Source organism: Gambusia affinis, linkage group LG01 (genome assembly GCF_019740435.1).
Source record: "Gambusia affinis linkage group LG01, SWU_Gaff_1.0, whole genome shotgun sequence".
Lineage (NCBI taxonomy): Eukaryota > Metazoa > Chordata > Actinopteri > Cyprinodontiformes > Poeciliidae > Gambusia > Gambusia affinis.
This window is the reverse complement of record NC_057868.1, coordinates 20656101-20675504: the sequence shown is the minus strand read 5'-3', so window position 1 is coordinate 20675504 and position 19404 is coordinate 20656101. Positions and strand designations below refer to the sequence as shown.

The following is a 19404-nucleotide window of genomic DNA, read 5'->3' as shown; positions in this document are numbered from 1 at the left end:
GGGCAACATTTGCACCCCAAACAACACTGACAAATGCTACTTACAGAAGAAGAGGAAGTTCTCTTAAAGGACGTTCCTGATAAATTATGGTCAAAAGGGCCCACGGACGTGGGTCTTGTAAAGGGAGCCTTGCCAGTGCAAATTAGACCCAAAACAGAGTTTAGACCAAAAGTCAAGCAATACCCTTTAAAACCAGATGCACAGGAGGGTATAAAACCAGTGATTGAAGACCTTATTGAAGCAGGAGTCATAGTACAGTGTGAAAATTCTCCGTGTAACACTCCTATATTTCCTGTTAAAAAACACCCACCGTCTGTTGGATGGCGCATGGTTCAAGATTTACAAGCAGTGAACAGTGCCGTCATTCAGAGGGCAGCTTGTGTACCTGATCCACACACGTTGTTAAACTCTCTTAGATCAGATGCAAAAGTATTCACAGTCGTAGACATCAGTAATGCTTTTTTCTCAATACCAGTAGATAAGGAGAGTCAATTTTGGTTTGCCTTTACCTTTGAAGGGAACAGGTACACATTCACCAGGCTGCCCCAGGGCTACTGTGAGAGCCCTACAATCTATTCTCAAGTGATGAGTGCAAGCATGTCAACTTTTCAACCCCCAGGAGGGAGCCAAGTCTTGTTGTATGTAGATTATGTTTTATTAGCATCTCCAAACATGGAAATCTGTAAACAAGACACCTTAGCACTTCTAAAACATCTAGCGGAGGAAGGTCATAAGGTCAATAAAAATAAACTCCAACTGTGTAAAGAACAAGTGAAATATTTGGGTCATAATTTAAGTGCAGGAGGGCGGACCATAATGGAGGATAGAAAAACAACAATTCTCCAAACACCTAAACCACGAACAAAAAAACAGATGATGTCTTTTCTGGGGTTAACTAACTATTGTCGGAAATGGGTGCCTAATTATGCAGAAATTGTGGCTCCTTTAAACAAACTAATGTATGAAAAAGATCTGAAAATGTCTTCCTCTTTGGAATGGACAGAGGAAGCAGAAAAAGCATTATGTGAAATAAAGCAGGCCCTCGTGTCAAGTGCTGCGCTTGCTTTACCGGACTATACAAAACCTTTTGTCCAGATGGTGGATTGTAAAGGTCATTTTATGACCTCGGTACTAGTTCAACAACATGGTGATAAAATGAGACCGATAGCATATTTCTCTTCCAAGCTTGATAGTGTGGCGTGCGCCTTGCCTCACTGTGTGAGAGCTGTGATTGCTGCTTCTATGGCAGTAGAAGTTAGTGCTCCTATTGTACTGTTTCATCCATTAACATTAAAAGTACCACATGCAGTTTCAGCAATATTATTGCAGACAAATATGACTTTCTTATCACCTGCTAAGCATCTTTCATGTATGTCCACACTTTTATCTCAACCTCATCTGACTATTGAAAGATGCACAGTTTTAAATCCTGCAACTTGTTTTCCAGATGATGGTACAAAGCATGATTGTCAGGAAATGGCAGAACAAACAGCAAAGAGTAGAAATGATTTAAAAGATCTACCATTAGATCAAGGTGAAATACTTTTTGTTGATGGTTCCTCAAAGAAAGATAAAGAAGTGACGATTTACACCGATAGTCAAAATGCGTTTTGCAACAGTCCACACGTTTGCACAGTACTGGAAAAATAGAGGTATGATAACTTCTACAGGAAAACCAGTAACTCATGCAGAACTATTAGAAGATTTACTACAAGCTGTGCAGCTACCAAAACAACTAGCAATTTGTAAATGTGCCGCACACACCACAGGGAAAGATAAAGTGTCTCTAGGGAATGCCTTCGCTGACAAGATGGAAAAAAAAAAAAAAAAAAAAAAGGAAGGCAGAGGAGGGACAAATAAACGTCTTACATATGGAAAATATCAAACTTATGAAAAAAGATCCTAAAAGACATGCAACAATTAAGTCCTAAAAATGAAAAAGATTTTTGGATAAAAAGTGGAGCAAAAATAGAAGATAAAATCTATAAGTGACCTGCAAACAAACCTATCCTACCAAAAAACATATATAAGTGGGCTGCAATATTGAGCCATGGCGTTTCGCATGTCTCAACAGGGGGGATGGTAGGACAGATACATCAACGTTACACTACTTATGGATTTACTTCTTATTCAAAAATTTTTGTAGAGCCTGTTTAATTTGCACTAAACACAACCCTAATTAATAAAAATTAAAAAAGGGTACATTTAATACATTGCAAAAAGGTCATTTCATTTCAAAAGTAGCTAAAAGAAAAAAGAAAAAAAAAAAAAAAGAAGAAGACAAGCTTGGGACGCTCACCGACCTGCAGGGCAAAGCCCAGGTAAACAGGGGACTAAACTAAATAGAGGTTTAGCCGTCTGAAACTGGTGAAGATTGTCCACAACCCTGTAGTGTCTTTAGGAGCAGAACAAGTTTGCAAATTTAGCAAAATGATAAATAAATGTATTGTTTTGTTTTTATTGTTTTTGGGTTTTTTTGCTGTGTTTTCATGTGGAGAAACTTTATGCAAGGAAGAACTCTTGTAGCCCTACTCATGGAATGAGAGTAGGGATTCAAGTGTGTATTCCACCTCGTTCTACTACTATTGTTTCAGTCTCCTGGGTTGTTATAATAACTGGTTGTTAATGGTAGAACAAGCTGCAAAATGACTAAAAAAGATTGTGTAGTCTGTATGGAACCAAGGCCTCTACTTTGTGTGACTCCAGCAAACATCACAATGTTTATTAGAGGTAATGACTAAAACTAATCCTATAGCACCTGTGTGACTTATGATTCTATATTTCCCCTTACTGCAGCAGATGACAAGAAACCTTTATTTTCTAAGAAAATAGCTCCAGCTAACTTCACATGTGTAAATATAACAGGGACGGGAAAAGATTGGGAAATCTGTCTGAAACTATGTGTACTGCTGTAATCACTGTAAACAATGATTTTAACCCTGTTTCTCGTGCAGATGTTTGGTGGTGTTGTGGTGATGACAGACTTTTTGATAGATTACCTCGAAAGGTAACAGGATTTTGTGCATTAGTTTCTCTGTTATTACCTGTATCTGTCTATCCTATATCTGCTAAAGACCTAATTAACACTTTGTCTAGTGTTTTACCTCAACAGTGGCATCACATACAGAAACGTGAAGTGACATGGAAAAATACAGATGCTGAACCTACATACATCGATGCCATCGGTGTCCCTCATGGAGTACCTGATGAATATCGACTAGTCGACCAGGTTGCGGCTGGCTTTGAATCTACAATTTGTTGGTGGTGCACGGTAAACAAGAACGTAGACAGAATTAATTACATCCATTACAACGTACAAAGGCTGGGCAACAGGACACAGGATGGTTTCGAGGCAGTCCATGAACAGCTGGCTGCTACCTCACTGATGTCTTTTCAGAACCGCATCGCTCTTGACATGCTGTTGGCCGAGAAAGGAGGGGTATGCACAGTTTTCGGTGAAAAGCTGCTGCACCCTTTTTGCCAAACAACACAGCGGTTGATGGGAGCTTGAAGAAAGCCATTGCAGGGCTCTGTACCCTGAATGGCAAAATGAAGGAACTCTCTGGAGTGGATACTTCCATGTGGGACGCATGGATGGATGCTTTTGGGAAGTACCGAAACCTTGTGTCCTCTGCCTTGGTATCAGTTGCAGTCTTTGCTGCAATTTTAACCTTGTGTGGATGTTGTTTTATTCCTTGCCTGCGTTCTCTGTTTAACTGTCTCATTACCACAGCGATTTACCATGGAGGACCCCGGATGGCACAGATGTATCCTTTATTAGCCAAAGATTCTGAAACTGACAAAGAATACTCTGATGAGGATTCTCCTGACAGGTATCCAGAACCTGGCCTTTGGACTGGGTGTGACCCTTGAGTGTAAGAATATTTGCATTCCAAAAAATAAACTCCCAGCTGAAAATTGTTTGAAGTGGAACAAATATGTGATAAACAGGGGGGAAATGTTGGGTAAATTGTATTATTGGTATTATCAAATTATTTGTTGTTCATGTAGTCTTATAGTTATATCTTTATAATGCTTTACTTATATGCTTTTACTTCATTTTAATTTTAGTACAAAGAATGTTTCTGTGTATTGAATAACTTTGATTCCTTCCTGAGGCCTTCCTGAGAGAAAGCAGTGACAACCGCTTCCAGCAGAGTTTGCGGCCCGGCCGGAAACTCTGCTCTCCTTGACCTATTAGATAGCAACAAAGCCATCACCGTGAAGACATACAACTTGTCTGCTCGACGCTGTGCCTGGAACAGAAGAATCTAGTGTGTAGATAACATGTGTCTAGATAGTGATTGTCATTAGCGCTGCAACTATGTGATGATTTGTTTTCCCCGCCCTTTGAGAGTTGCAGCGCCCAATGTGATAGGGATCCTAAATGCAATAAAAGAGAGGAGCAGGCATATGTGATTTCAGAGCAGTAGGAGATTGTAACTGAAAGCACATCTCTGTCTGTTCTCCTCGCGAGTACAAAGAATCCATCTCTCTTGTCTTTCTTGTGTTTAATTAATTTTTGTCTTTGATTAGGTGTTTGAACCTGACAGTCAATGATGAGCTGCCCAAGCACCCCAGCATAAAAACATTTATGAGGATGTACAAGTTTAAATTAAGGAAGAAAATAACTGCCATAAAAAACTAAGGTGCCAGAGAATCCACAAACCAAAGAACCTCACTGAGCTTTGAACAGGATCGGTCAAAAATGATAGAAAGTTCTAAAATGATGTAAAATCCGAAAACTACCTGAATATAGTCAACAAAAAGGATTATTTTGTGCACAAGCTAAGTGTAATTGATTTAGACGGGTATTCTTACCGTGACAGAGGACAGTTTTGTTGATGTATTCAGAAGGAATCTTATTCACTCCTTTTGGTTGAGAAATGATCCAAATATGAGCGTCAGGAAGCAGATTTCCTTTGATCAGATTTGTTAGCAGAACATCCATTGATGCTGCTTCATTCAAGTCTTTAACTTCTTTGTTCTTTACAAATTCAAGAGGAAGTTCACATTTTTCAAGGCTATCAAGAATGAAACATATCTTTTTCTTGTCATCTTTGGAAACTACAGCATTTCTGTTGTTGAAGAAATCATTCAGCAGAGATTCCATACTTTTTACTTCATCCTTCTTTGTATTCAACTCAGTGAAATCAAGGTCCACTAAAGCTTTTATGTGTTCGTTGGATTTTCCATTTGCCCAGTCGATCATGAACATTTTTGTTTGTGAGGTTTTACCAACACCAGGAACTCCTTTCATCAGTACAGTTCGCACATTATTGAGCATATCAGGATGTGTGGAAATCTCAGATTTATTGTCGGTAAATAAATCATTGGGCGTGATTAGGTTCTTTTTCCCACTTTCAAACATCACTATCTCAGAGAAATTTGGGTCACTTTCCTGTTGACCCACCTCCTCAAAAATAACTTTCTTCAGGTATTCTTCTTCCTTGGCATCTCCTATTATTGAAAAAATGTGATATGTGAAAAACAGGAAAAACAATAACTTCACATTTGAAACACTGTTAAAAACACTATCTTCAGAATTATTGCATAGAAACAATCTGTATTTCTCCCTGACAAGTTAAACTCAGCTAAATAACAATAAGATGCACTGAACTCACACAGTAAATTAAAATGTTTGTTGTGCACATCCAACGTTTTGTAACTCGCTGTGAATTTTGCACAAGTCCTTTCACTCAAAATGGTGTATTTGGAAGGTGCTCTTGCAAAGCTGGTTTACCAGAACCAGCATGTTTGTGATCTTTATAGGAAGGCTATAATTTTGGAAGAATACTGGACCAACGTATGCATCAGGTATTAAAACTCCACTGCTTGCTCAGCTCAAATACACTAAACTCAAATCTCCAAGAGCGACTGTATTAAGGGTGAGTTATAGCCAATCTTTTACAGGTTCACATTGAGCACAGTGAGGCTTATGTGATTACAAATGTGTTTGTGAACGAAGAATATGCAGCATGTGTGTTTACATCTAGTACATGTTAGCTCCATTTTGATCTGGCATGTTCTTGATTCTTTATCTGAGTTTAAATTGATAATATAGAACAGAAATATCTTTCATCGTGCCACAGTGGGCAAATTTCAGTAAAACAGAAGAAAAGTGACAAAGCAATATAAACATTTATAGAGTTGCACATAAAAAAAATCTAAAATATATTAAAACAGAATTAAGAATAACATACAGAATGGGCAAAAATACAAAAAAAATGTTATGCAGTAAAAAGACAAACTAATCACAACCAAAAAAATGCAGCAAGCTGCAGACATTATTAAGCAAAATAGTAGAACAAACTAAAAAACACAATAAAATTGACAGTAAATAGATCAATTTCATACACTAAGAATAAAATAGATCAATTTTATACACTAAGAATATTTAGTTAAAAATACAAATTCTTCTTTTATCATTGTCAATTTGACAAAAATATTTATTTTCCTTTTCCTTACTTTTAAATGGATCAGAATTATATATCTTGTTTTATGATACAATGGCGGATTACTTAATTAGCATTTAACTGCAAGGGACATATTTAAATGCATTTTTTGTTAGACTTTTTTAGCTGGTGCCTAAGTATTAGGAATAATGTCTTACAAGATCACACGTTTCAAATTTTCTGTCAACCTTTTAAATTTTTTAATACAAAAACAGAGTGAGTCAATGATGAGCTACCAAGCACCCCCATGTATAAAAATAGTTATGAGACTTTACCAGTTTTAATTTAAGGGAGGAAATAACTTGTTCTACTTAGAAGCTGTTTACTTTACCATGATACGGTAATTCTTTCATTATTTTACAAATTGCGTCCACTGTATTGTTTCCATTACTTTTAATTGGTTTAATTCTAACATCTTCTGGTACTTAGGTTTCTAATTAAACAGAGTAAATCAAATCAATGAATCCTATTTATTTAGACACAAATAAGGCCCATAAAAAACAAAGAGATAACAACCACAAAAACAGTAAAAACAAAATAATCATCCACTGCCATATAAAACTACGGTGCCAGTAATACCACAAACCAAAGAACCTCACTGAGCTTTGAACAGGATCGGTCAAAATTGATATGAAATCCGAAAACTACCTGAATATAGTCAACAAAAAGGATTATTTTGTGCACAAGCTAAGTGTAATTGATTTAGACGGGTATTCTTACCGTGACAGAGGACAGTTTTGTTGATGTATTCAGAAGGAATCTTATTCACTTCTTTTGGTTGAGAAATGATCCAAATATGAGCGTCAGGAAGCAGATTTCCTTTGATCAGATTTGTTAGCAGAACATCCATTGATGCTGCTTCATTCAAGTCTTTAACTTTTTTGTTCTTTTCAAAGTTAAGAGGAAGTTTGCATTTTTCAAGGCCATCAAGAATGAAACATATCTTTTTCTTGTCATCACTGGAAACATTAACTTCTTTTTTGTTGAAGAAATCATTCAGCAGAGATTCCATACTTTTTACTTCATCCTTCTTTGTATTCAACTCAGTGAAATCAAGGGTCACTAAAGCTTTTATGTGTTCGTTGGATTTTCCATTTGCCCAGTCGATCATGAACATTTTTGTGTGGAAAGTTTTACCAACATCAGGAACTCCTTTCATCAGTACAGTTCGCACATTATGGCCAGATTTATTATTGATAAATAAATCAATGGGCATGATTAGGTTCTTTTTCCCACTTTCAAACATCACTATCTCAGAGAGTTTTCGGTCACTTTCCTGTTGACCCACCTCCTCAACAACAACTTCCTTCAGGTATTTTTCTTCCTTGGCATCTCCTATCATTGAAAAACATGTGATATGTGAAAAACAGGAATAACAATAACTTCATATTTGAAACACTGTTAAAAAGACTAAATTCAGAATTATTGCAGAAATACAATCTGTATCTCTTCCAGACAACTAAATTCAGCTAAATAACAATAAGATGCACTGAACTCACACAGTAAATTAAAATGTTTGTTGTGCACATCCAACGTTTTGTAACTCGCTGTGAATTTTGCACAAGCCCTTTCACTCAAAATGGTGTATTTGGAAAGTGCTCTTGCAAAGCTGGTTTACCAGAACCAGCATGTTTGTGATCTTTATAGGAAGGCTATAATTTTGGAAGAATACTGGACCAACGTATGCATCAGGTATTAAAACTCCACTGCTTGCTCAGCTCAAATACACTAAACTCAAATCTCTAAGAGCGACTGTATTAAGGGTGAGTTATAGCCAATCTTTTACAGGTTCACATTGAGCACAGTGAGGCTTATGTGAATGCAAATGTGTTTGTGAACGAAGAATATGCAGCATGTGTGTTTACATCTAGTACATGTTAGCTCCATTTTGATCTGGCATGTTCTTGATTCTTTATCTGAGTTTAACTTGATCAAATAGAATAAAAATATCTTTCATCGTACCACAGTGGGCAAATTTCAGTATAACAGCAGCAAAGTGACAAAGTAATATAAACATTTACAGAGTTGCACATATAAAAAAAACAGAATTAAGAATAACATATAGAATGGGCAAAAATACAACATAAAATGTTATGCAGTAAAAAGACCAACTAATCACAACCAGCAAAATGCAGCAAGCTGCAGACATTATTTAACAAAATGGTAGAAAAAAATACAAAAGCACAATAAAATTGACAGTAAATAGATAAATTTTGTACCCTAAGAATATTTAGTCAAAAATACAAATTATTTTTTATCATTGTTAATGTTACAAAATGTCTTTTCCTTTTCCTTACTTTTAAATGGATCAGGATTATATATCTTGTTTTATGATACAATGGCGGATTACTTAATTAGGATTAAACTGCAAAAACATATTTAATTGCATTTTTTGTTAGACTTTTTTAGCTGGTGCTTAAGTATTAGCAATAATGTCTTCCAAGATCACATGTTTTCAAATTTTCTGTCAACCTTTAACATTTTTTAATACAAAAGCAAAGAGGGTCAATGATGAGCTGCCCAAGCAACCCCGTGTATAAAGATAGTTATGAGACTTTACCAGTTTTAATTTAAGGGAGGAAATAACTTAGTCTACTCAGAAGCTGTTTGCTTTACCATGACAATTCTTTTATTTTACAAATAGCGGAAACAGGATTGTTTTCATTACTTTTAATTGGTTGAATTCCAACATCTTTTGGTACTTAGGTTTCTAATTAAACAGAGTAAATCAAATCAATCAATCCTATTTATTAAGAAACAAATATGGCCCATAAAAAAAACTAAAAGAAATAACAACCACAAAAACAGTAAAAACAAAATAATCATCCACTGCCATATAAAACTAAGGTGCCTGAGAATCCACAAACCGAAGAACCTCACTGAGCTTTGAACAGGATCGGTTAAAATTGTTGGATGCTGGAGTTTTTTGCACTCGTAGGGAGCTGTTTTTTCCACCAGGGGGAGCCACGAGACGGCATCTACAGGAGGGCGTTTCCACGCACCTGTGCGTTATCAGCCCCATCTGCAACAGCTTAAGAGGAGCGGCTGACCGTTTCTCCGGGCCGGAGTGTTTTACCTGTTTGGTACCCTGAGCCCCTCTGAGTTTTTTGATCTCTGAGAGTTTATCCAAAATATCTCCTAACTTGATTCGTTTTTCTCCTCTGATCATCCCATAGAAATCCCCTCGTGGAGCTTGATCGACGACGGCCCGACTGTCTGCCCGCCCTCCGACGCGCCTCCCTTGGCACCGGCCGAGGCTTTTAGCCATCAGGACCCAGACTCCAGCGTCCAACCTTTTCCCTCCCTGTCTGGCTGACCTCATCTCATTCAGTAAGCCCGTTCCGTTACTCCTCCTCCAATAATCAGATAACCCGCTTACCTGTCATCTCCCCAGTCCTCAGATCGCTGGCGTTCCGGATCCAGTAGGATAAGAAACAACTCATTTTCGATCTGTTCAACAATAAAACTTATTAATCTGATTCCTCACCTCCTGTTTGTGTTCTGCATGTGGGTTAGACGATTAACGTCCAACATGACAGAACACTCCGGCCACAATACTGACCCAGCAGAAGCACTCAGGAGAACATTAGCGGAACAAAATTCACTCATTCAATCACATGATGCAGCTTTAAGGGTTCTTGGCAGCCAGCAGAATGAAACCAACCAGCGTTTGGACCACCTGGCTAGCCTTTTACAAAGGGCTCTTCAGCAGGGCGCTGCTGCAGATTCCGCCCCAGCTCCAGATCCAGTTCCTGCTCCTAACCCGGCTCCAGATCCAGCACCTCATGTCCATCCCGGGTTTTCTGAGTTTCGCCCACCGAACCCAGAGAAATACTCAGGTGAGATCAATCGTTGTGGGGGATTCCTTCTACAGTGCTCCCTAACTTTTAATAACTCTCCACGGAGCTTTGCACATGATGGAGTAAAGATTTCCTACATCATATCTCATCTGTCAGGGAGAGCACTGGATTGGGCAGAGGCTAGATTTAAGGATCCAACCAACTTTGGCTGCTCGTTTGACGAGTTCCTGGTGGAGTTTAAACAGACTTTTTGTCAGGAACCCGATAACACATCCAGTTCTAGAAATCTATGGTCTGTTAAACAAGGGCCAAGATCTGTGGCAGACTTTGCTGTAGATTTCAGGATCAGGGCAGCCGCGTCTGGATGGAATGAACCGGCTTTGAAAAGCATGTTTTTTCATGCCCTTAATGAACCACTAAAAGACGAGCTAGCAACCACAGATGAACCTAAGACTCTGAATGATTTAATTTCCCTCGCTATCCGTTTAGACAACCGCATGAGGGATCGTAATAAGGAAAGGACCAGGAAGAATCCACCTGTAAGGGTTGCTCTCTCCCCAGTGTCACAATTATCTCAACCTCAGTTTCAATCACACACTCAGTCTGAGCCTGAACACATGATGCTTGGGCGAGCTAGACTAACTCCTTAGGAACGGCAGAAGAGGATAAGTTCCCATCTGTGTCTGTACTGTGGGTCGCCAGGCCATTACATTGCTGCCTGTCCTAGTCGGGCAAAGCCCAGGCCCGCCAGTAGATGAGAGGAGGCTGGCGGGCCAGTTAAAACAAGAAAAGAAAATTTCTCCTCGACTACTTCTCCCTGCCACTCTGTTTGTTGAAAATGATTCTCTGAGTTTTCCGTACTCATAGATTCTGGGTGCGAACAAAACCTCATAGATTCCACCTTAGTTAAACAGATGGCAATCAAACCACTCCGCTTCGGTTCCTCTCAGCGTCACCGCCCTGGATGGTAAGGCTCTGCCCCAGATAACCCACAAAACTAAGCCTCTGCAATTGGTCATTTCGGTAACCACAGTGAACTAATTTCCTTCTTCGTCTTCCCGTCAGCAACCGCTACTATTGTCCTGGGGTTCGAGTGGCTTCAGAAACATAACCCTTATATAAACTGGGCAGATTCGCATATCGAATCCTGGTCTCTCCGTTGTCACTGGATTGTCTCCGCTCTGCAGTGCCTCCAAGTTCACCACCGGCAGTTACACAGGAGGTTGACCTCCCGATTTGTCCCTAATCCCTCGGAATATCAAGATTTAGCACCCGTTTTCAGTAAGGCTAAAGCACTTTCACTTCCCCATCGACCATACGACTGCGCTTATAGAGCTCCTCCCCGGAGCTCCATTACCCTCCAGCCGCCTCTATAATATCTCCCGTCTCGAACGAGAAGCCATGGAGACTTACATTAAGGACTCCTTGGCTGCAGGCATCATTCGCCCCTCATCCTCTCCTTTGGGAGCTGGATTTTTTTTGGGAAAGAAGGATGGATCATTAAGGCCCTGCATTGATTACCGGGGTTGAACCAGATTACAGTAAAAACAAATATCCATTACCTCTTCTGTCATCCGCTCTAGAACCTGTTCACGGCGCGCCACGGTTTTCTAAACTCGACCTCGGAATGCTTATCACCTGCTGCGCATCCGCCAGGGGCGAATGGAAAACCGCTTTCAAGACCCCTTTAGGGCACTTGAGTATTTAGTTATGCCTTTTGGTTTATCCAACGCCCAGCGTTTTCAGGCTCTAGTTAATGATGTTCTCCGAGATTTTCTTAACATTTTCGTCTTTGTTTATCTCGATGATATTCTCATTTTTCCAAGAACATTGCAGAACACAAGAAGCATGTCCGTATGGTTCTTCAACGCCTTTTAGAAAATAAACTTTTGTTAAGGCGAAAAGTGCGAGTTCAACCAAACATCAGTGACGTTTCTTGGATTCATACTCGAGGCGGGCAGATAAGGCCAACAACGGAAAAGATCAAAGCGGTGTTGGAATGGCCAGAGCCAGACCCATAAACAGTTACAGAGGTTCTTGGGCTTTGCTAATTTCTATAGACGTTTCATCCAAACTACAGCCAAACAGCCTTGCCCCTCACAGCTCTCACTTCCACCAAAACGCCGTTCAATGGACACCGAGGCTGAAAAGGCTTTTCTCCACCTCAAATCACTTTTCGCTCAGGCTCCGGTTCTCATTCAACCCGATTCTGCTAAACAGTTTATTGTGGAGGTGGACGCCTCTGAAACGGGAGTTGGAGCCGTACTTTCTCAATTCTCCAATGTTGACAACAAGACTCACCCGTGCGCATTTTTTTCTCGCAGACTTTCTCCTGCTGAACGAAACTACGATGTGGGTGATCGTGAGTTGCTAGCCATCAAGTTGGCGCTAGAGGAGTGGCGGCATTGGCTGGAGGGAGCAGAACACCCAGTACTAGTCTGGACTGATCATAAAAACTTGGCTTACCTCCAGTCCGCTAAACGACTCAATCCCCGTCAGTCTCGCTGGTCGTTGTTCTTTTCTAGGTTTAACCTGTCAATTTCTTTTCGCCCCGGTTCCAGAAATATTAAACCAGATGCGCTGTCCAGGTTGTACTCTCCTGACGACTCTGGTAAGACTCCCTCCACCATTCTTCCACCCAGCTGCACTGTTGCCTCTGTTACCTGGGAGATGGAAGATATAATTAAATCACGCCCAGCAAACCGAACCTGATCCCGGCACTGGTCCCGCTAATCGCACCTTCGTTCCCACTTCAATCCGTGCCCGCCTCATCCATTGGTTACATACTGCAAAGTTTGCCGCTCACCCCGGGATCAGTCGTACCACAGCTCTCTTAAATCGTCGCTTCTGGTGGCCTTCTTTACACAAGGATGTTAGGGAATACGTCCTCGCCTGTCCCATCTGTGCCAGAAATAAGCCCACTCACCAACCGCCAGCCGGTCTTCTCCAACCTTTACCCACCCCAGGACGCCCTTGGTCGCACATCGCCGTAGATTTTGTCACCGGACTTCCAGTCTCCAGAGGTATGACCACCATTCTCACTGTGATAGATCGTTTTTCTAAATCCTGCCATCTCATCCCTCTCAGAAAACTCCCCACGGCTTTCCAGACGGCACAACTTCTTGTTAAACATGTATTCCGACTCCACGGCATTCCTCGGGAGATCCTATCAGATCGTGGCCCCCAGTTCACGTCACAGGTTTGGAGACACTTCTGCTCAGCACTTAATGCTAAACCCACCTTAACTTCTGGATATCATCCCCAATCTAATGGGCAGACTGAGAGGATGAACCAAGAGCTCGAATCAACCCTGAGGTGCCTAACATCCACCAATCCATCTGACTGGAGCCAGTTCCTGCCCTGGGTTGAATACGCCCACAACACGCACGTATCTACAGCCACGGGTTTCTCGCCCTTTGAGGCCGCTTTAGGTTACCAACCTCCTCTCTTCCAGGCTGATGAGGGGGAGATAGCTGTCACCTCTGTTCAACATCACATCCGCCGCTGTAAAAAAATCTGGCAGATGACCATTTCCGCTTTGAATCGCACCGCAGAACAAAATCGCCGCTTCGCCGACCGGAGGAGAGTTCCCGCCCCTCATTACAGCCCCGGACAAAAGGTTTGGCTCTCCACTCGTGACATTCCTTTGAAGGCAATGTCTAAGAAACTCTCCCCCAGGTATATCGGCCCATATGAGATTGACTCTGTAATCAGTCCCACAGCTGTCCGTCTTCGCCTGCCTTCCTCCATGCGTGTTCACCCCACATTCCACGTTTCCCAAGTTAAACCAGTTCGGACCAGTGCCTTTTGCCCCCCTCCCGACTCCCCCCCCCCCTCCCGAGATGTGGATGGGCACCCTGCCTACACTGTCCGGCGGGTCGTGGACTCCGTCCGGCGAGGTCGTGGGTGGCAGTACCTGCCGACTGGGAGGGCTATGGCCGGAGGACCGTTCTTGGGTGCCGGGTTCGTTCATCCTGGATCCGCTCTGATCACCGAAAATCGGTCTTCCTTGCCTTCTGTCGGTTTGGGCGCCGGGTGGCGGACGTTAGGGGGGGGGTACTGTTGGATGCTGGAGTTTTTTGCACTCGTATGGAGCTGTTTTTGCCACCAGGGGGAGCCACGAGACGGCATCTACAGGAGGGCGTTTCCGCACCTGTGCGTTATCAGCCCCATCTGCAACAGCTTAAGAGGAGCGGCTGACCGTTTCTCCGGGCCGGAGTGTTTTACCTGTTTGGTACCCTGAGCCCCTCTGAGTTTTTTGATCTCTGAGAGTTTATCCAAAATATCTCCTAACTTGATTCGTTTTTCTCCTCTGATCATCCCATAGAAATCCCCTCGTGGAGCTTGATCGACGACGGCCCGACTGTCTGCCCGCCCTCCGACGCGCCTCCCTTGGCACCGGCCGAGGCTTTTAGCCATCAGGACCCAGACTCCAGCGTCCAACCTTTTCCCTCCCTGTCTGGCTGACCTCATCTCATTCAGTAAGCCCGTTCCGTTACTCCTCCTCCAATAATCAGATAACCCGCTTACCTGTCATCTCCCCAGTCCTCAGATCGCTGGCGTTCCGGATCCAGTAGGATAAGAAACAACTCATTTTCGATCTGTTCAACAATAAAACTTATTAATCTGATTCCTCACCTCCTGTTTGTGTTCTGCATGTGGGTTAGACGATTAACGTCCAACATGACAAAAATTGATGTAAAATCAGAAAACTCCTGCATAAAGTCAACAAAAACGATTATTTTGTGTACAAGCTAAGTGTAATTGATTTAGACGGGTATTCTTACCGTGACAGAGAACAGTTTTGTTGATGTATTCAGAAGGAATCTTATTCACTCCTTTTGGTTGAGAAATGATCCAAATATGAGCGTCAGGAAGCAGATTTCCTTTGATCAGATTTGTTAGCAGAACATCCATTGATGCTGCTTCATTCAAGTCTTTAACTTCTTTGTTCTTTACAAAGTTAAGAGGAAGTTTGCATTTTTCCAAGCCATCAAGAATGAAACATATCTTTTTCCTGTCATCATTGGAAACAATAACTTCTTTTTTGTCGAAGAAATCATTCAGCAGAGATTCCATGCTTTTTTCTTCATCCTTCTTTGTATTCAACTCAGTGAAATCAAGGTCCACTAAAGCCTTTATGTGTTTGTTGGATTTTCCTCTTTCCCAGTCGTTCATGAACATTTTTGTTTGGAATGTTTTACCAACACCAGGAACTCCTTCCATCAGTACAGTTCGCACATTATTGGACTTACCAAAAAATTTGGTAATGTGAGATTTATTGTTGGTAAATAAGTCCTTGAATGAGACTTGTTTCTTTTTCCCACTTTCAAACGTCACTATCTGAGAGAGTTTTGGGTTATTTTTTTGTGGATCCACCTTCTTAGGAATTTCTTCCTTCACGTATTTTTCTTTCTTGGCATCTTCTTTCATTGAAAATGATCCTTCAGGATCTTCTCCTGTAATTTTTAAATTAAATATATGTGAACAACAGAAATAACCATAACATATTTGATACACATGATTGACAACACTCTTCAGAATATATTTTTAGCAATAATCCGCTCTAATTTCTCATATTTCTTCCTGACATCCTGCTGTCATCAACATCAAGCATTCAGATTTAATAAATAAAAACAATCTGTATTTCTTCCGGGAAACAATTTAAACTAAGCTGAAAAAGTGCTTAAAAAGAAAAGGTATTTTAAGTCAAACTGTCCATTTGCATTTGAGATAAATTACTTTTTCTCTGTCAATTTGCTCAGGTGAACTGAGTATCACCTGAGCAAATTATTATTAGTTTACACCATTGACATTTTTTTTCTTGAGACATCAACTATTGTCAGGGGCAGTAATGATAAGACCTGACAAATACAGGTTTAAGATTCACAAGATTTGAGGCTTTATAATTTAGGGAGAGAAAAAACAACTTGGTTTTCTTAGAAGCAGTTAGTTTTACTTTCCGGTGGCAATTTTCTCTTTAATGTACAAATAGAAACACCACCGACATAAAAAAAAAAAATATATATATATATATATATATATAAGTTGACACATAACTTATCTCTTAAAAGTATGCATTCATTAGTCTTTAAAGCAAATGGACAGTAGGACTTAAAAAACCTTTTCTTTTTAAGTCATGCTCACCTGTGTCAGCTGCCCCAGATGTTTCAGGTTGGTTGTCAATAGGATCCCTGCAGACACAGACAAGACATTTAATTTAACCGTTTTGATTTACATTTATTCAAATGGACTTGTGTTTAGTGATCATGTTTAAGTTAAATACGTGGATTTCCCTGAGGCCAGGACTTTATCGTATTCATTAATCAATTAATTACATACATTTTAACATGTTAAAAAATTTAATGCAATTAATCAGTTTAGCTTTTTTTGTTGTTGTTGTTTGCTGTCTTGTTTTGTTTTTTTACATACAAAGTTTCCGACTGGAACATGAAGATATTGAAACCTAAAATACCATCTCAATGCAAAACATGTTGCAGGAAACAAATATGTCCCCATCGCTAATGTCAGCAATCACAGTCAATATTTGTAAAGAAGTATGTTTTCAAAAAGTTAAATAAATTATCAAAAGGTTTCGAAAACACTTTAAAACTGAATGGGTATAATAGCACTTTGTAAGAATCTGGATAGGTTAACCTAAGTAAAAGATTAAAACAACTTAATATACTGTATTTTTCGGACAATAAGGCGCATATAAAATCCCTACACTTGCAAAAAGTATCGACAATCGGCCTTATATTCCGGTGTGCCTTCAGTATGTACAGTGTATCAAATGTTTTACCATATGGGGCACCAATTACAGGGGGGGTCACACTCTGAAGTCTCCCTGACAAGGTCTATTCAGGGGTACTGGAGAGGAGGGTCCGTCGGACAGTCAAACCTCGGATTCAGTCAGAGCAGTGTGGTTTTCATCCTGGTCGTGGAACACTGGACCAGCTCTACACCCTCAGTAGAGACCTGGAGGGTGAATAGGTGTTGACCCTATCGGTCTACATGTGTTTTGTGGACGTGGAGAAGGCGTTCAACCGTGTCCCTCGGGGAGCCATGTGGGGGGTTCTCCAGGAGTATGGGGTACCGGGTCCTTTGATACGGGCTGTCAGGTCCCTGTCTGACCGGTGTCAAAGTTACCAGTTGATCTACGTTCCTACCCTCATCTATGGTCATGAGCTTTGGGTCATGCCTGAAAGAACGAGATCACAGATACAAGGGGCCAAAATGGGTTTTCTCCATATTGTGGTCTGGGCTCTCCTTTAGAGATAGGGTGAGAAGCTCGGTCAGCAGGGAGAGACTCAGAGTAGAACCGCTGCTCCTTTATGTAGAGAGGAGCCAGTTGATGTGGCTCCGGCATCTGGTCAGGACGCCTCCCTGGTGAGGTGTTCCGGACGCATCCCACTGGGAGCAGGCCCAGAGGAAGACCCACAACACGCTGGAGGGACCATGTTTCTCGTCTGGCCTGGGAACGCCTTGGAATTCCCCCGGAGGAGCTGGAAGAAGTGACTGGGGAGAGGGAAGTCTGGGCCTCCCTTCTGAAGCTGCTACCCGCACGACCCCACCCAGGATAAGTGGAAGAAAAACGATGGATGGATGGATGGATATGTCCTGATAATGTTTCCATTTTTGATGATTTCACAATGAACATTTAATGCTCTTTACATTAAAATATTTTCAAGTCTCAAAAACTATGAACTATCTTTTCAGCAGAATTCAATATATTAGCATAAAATTTGTACATTTTGCTGTTTTTTTGTAGAAATACATAAAATATTACCAAAGACTCTTACCTTTCACCTTCACTATCAGAGCTTGAAGGTTCATCCTTGGATATGTCACTTTTCAAACTCACTGAAGAAGAGGTTGGAGTTTGGTGCTGAAGTACGCTAGAAGACAAACAGCAAAATGTTATTTTTATAAGACGAGCTCCAAGAAATCAAAATCAGTTTTCTTATACATTTTTACAAAGTGATTTAGATGGGTCAAGTGGTCCTTAGTGTGAAAATGTTTGAGAAACACTGACATAAGTAAACAGGGCAGTGTTTCATCAAACCAACAACAAAACAAAAACGGCTGAAAAAATAAGGTTCAGGATGAAAGATTTTCCTTTCAAAAACAACAAATTTGATAAAATAAAAAAAACCATATTATTCAGTAACTCTATTCTGTGTTACTATATATTCTTCAATCTGTCAATTTGTTTCTGTAAAACGTACCAAGAAGATATATTTAAAGCAAATTAAGAAATAATTGTGTCTACAATGAAAAGGTCTTGACCAGTCAGTTTATCTCAAAGCAGAAAAAGTGTAAACTATAAACAGACATCACCCATCAGTATCGACCTTGTTCACCTCAAGGAACAAGAAGTTGTCTGGAAAATTAACCACTGAATGAGCTGCTGAATTTAATTTCTTCTAACTCACCATCACTCTCTTAAAAACCTGACCTGTACATGTTCATTGAATTAATTAATACACCAAGTTGTGCCCCATGTGGGATTAACCTTAGATGCCCTGTTGTGTCTTGTAAGCTGTAAATCTTTTGCTTTCACAAAATTTATCTATATTTTTTATTAGTTTTTTTAGTTTTTGTAAATAATTTTTCTACTTTTTCCCCTCCTACTGCTTGAGAGACAATGCTGTCCAGAGTAAAACTCGATGTGTATTTTACAAACTTGGCCAATAAACCAGAAAGTTATTCTGATGTTTTTCAGTGCAAATTGTTTGATTTTCTACATTATTTAAAGTGTTCATAGAAACCCATAAAGAAAAGGACATTACTTTCGAATTGAAGCCATCTACATGATTTTTATTTAAATGATGCCCTGATTCTGGTCCACCATCTGGCATCTCAGGAGGGGGAAGCAGTACAGCAAACACACTGTTTATGTGATGCTGACCTCAACTCAGGACGTTGTGGGCTGGTGGGCAGAATACTTCGAAGACTACTCAATCCCACCAACATGCCTTCCATTGAGGAAGCTGAGTCTGGGGACTCTGGGTTGGGCTCTCCAATCACTGAGGACAAAGTCGCCAAGGTGGTCAAAAAGCTCCTCGGTGGCGGGGCCCTGGGTGTGGATGAGATCGGCCCGGAGTTCCTTAGAGCTCTGGATGTAGTAGGGTTGTGTTGGATAACGC

At 40.7% G+C, this 19404-nt stretch overlaps 1 protein-coding gene and 2 long non-coding RNA genes across 3 annotated transcripts in view; 2 read left to right on the top strand and 1 right to left on the bottom strand.

Moving 5' to 3' along the window:
• Positions 1–19404, bottom strand: part of LOC122829985 — a 52074-nt gene that overhangs the window by 26024 nt on the left and 6646 nt on the right. The window contains exons 4-6 of the mRNA XM_044114992.1: positions 15043–15714; positions 7176–7790; positions 4822–5460 (exon numbers count right to left, since the gene is read on the bottom strand). The gene's annotated coding sequence lies outside the window, so the exon portion shown is untranslated. The remainder of the gene's footprint in view (positions 1–4821; positions 5461–7175; positions 7791–15042; positions 15715–19404) is intronic.
• On the top strand, positions 9370–9934 carry LOC122830011. The gene is made up of 2 exons (XR_006370469.1): positions 9370–9538; positions 9632–9934. It is a non-coding gene; the product is annotated as an uncharacterized LOC122830011 (long non-coding RNA).
• On the top strand, positions 14404–14885 carry LOC122830015. Its single transcript, XR_006370470.1, has 2 exons — positions 14404–14489; positions 14583–14885. It is a non-coding gene; the product is annotated as an uncharacterized LOC122830015 (long non-coding RNA).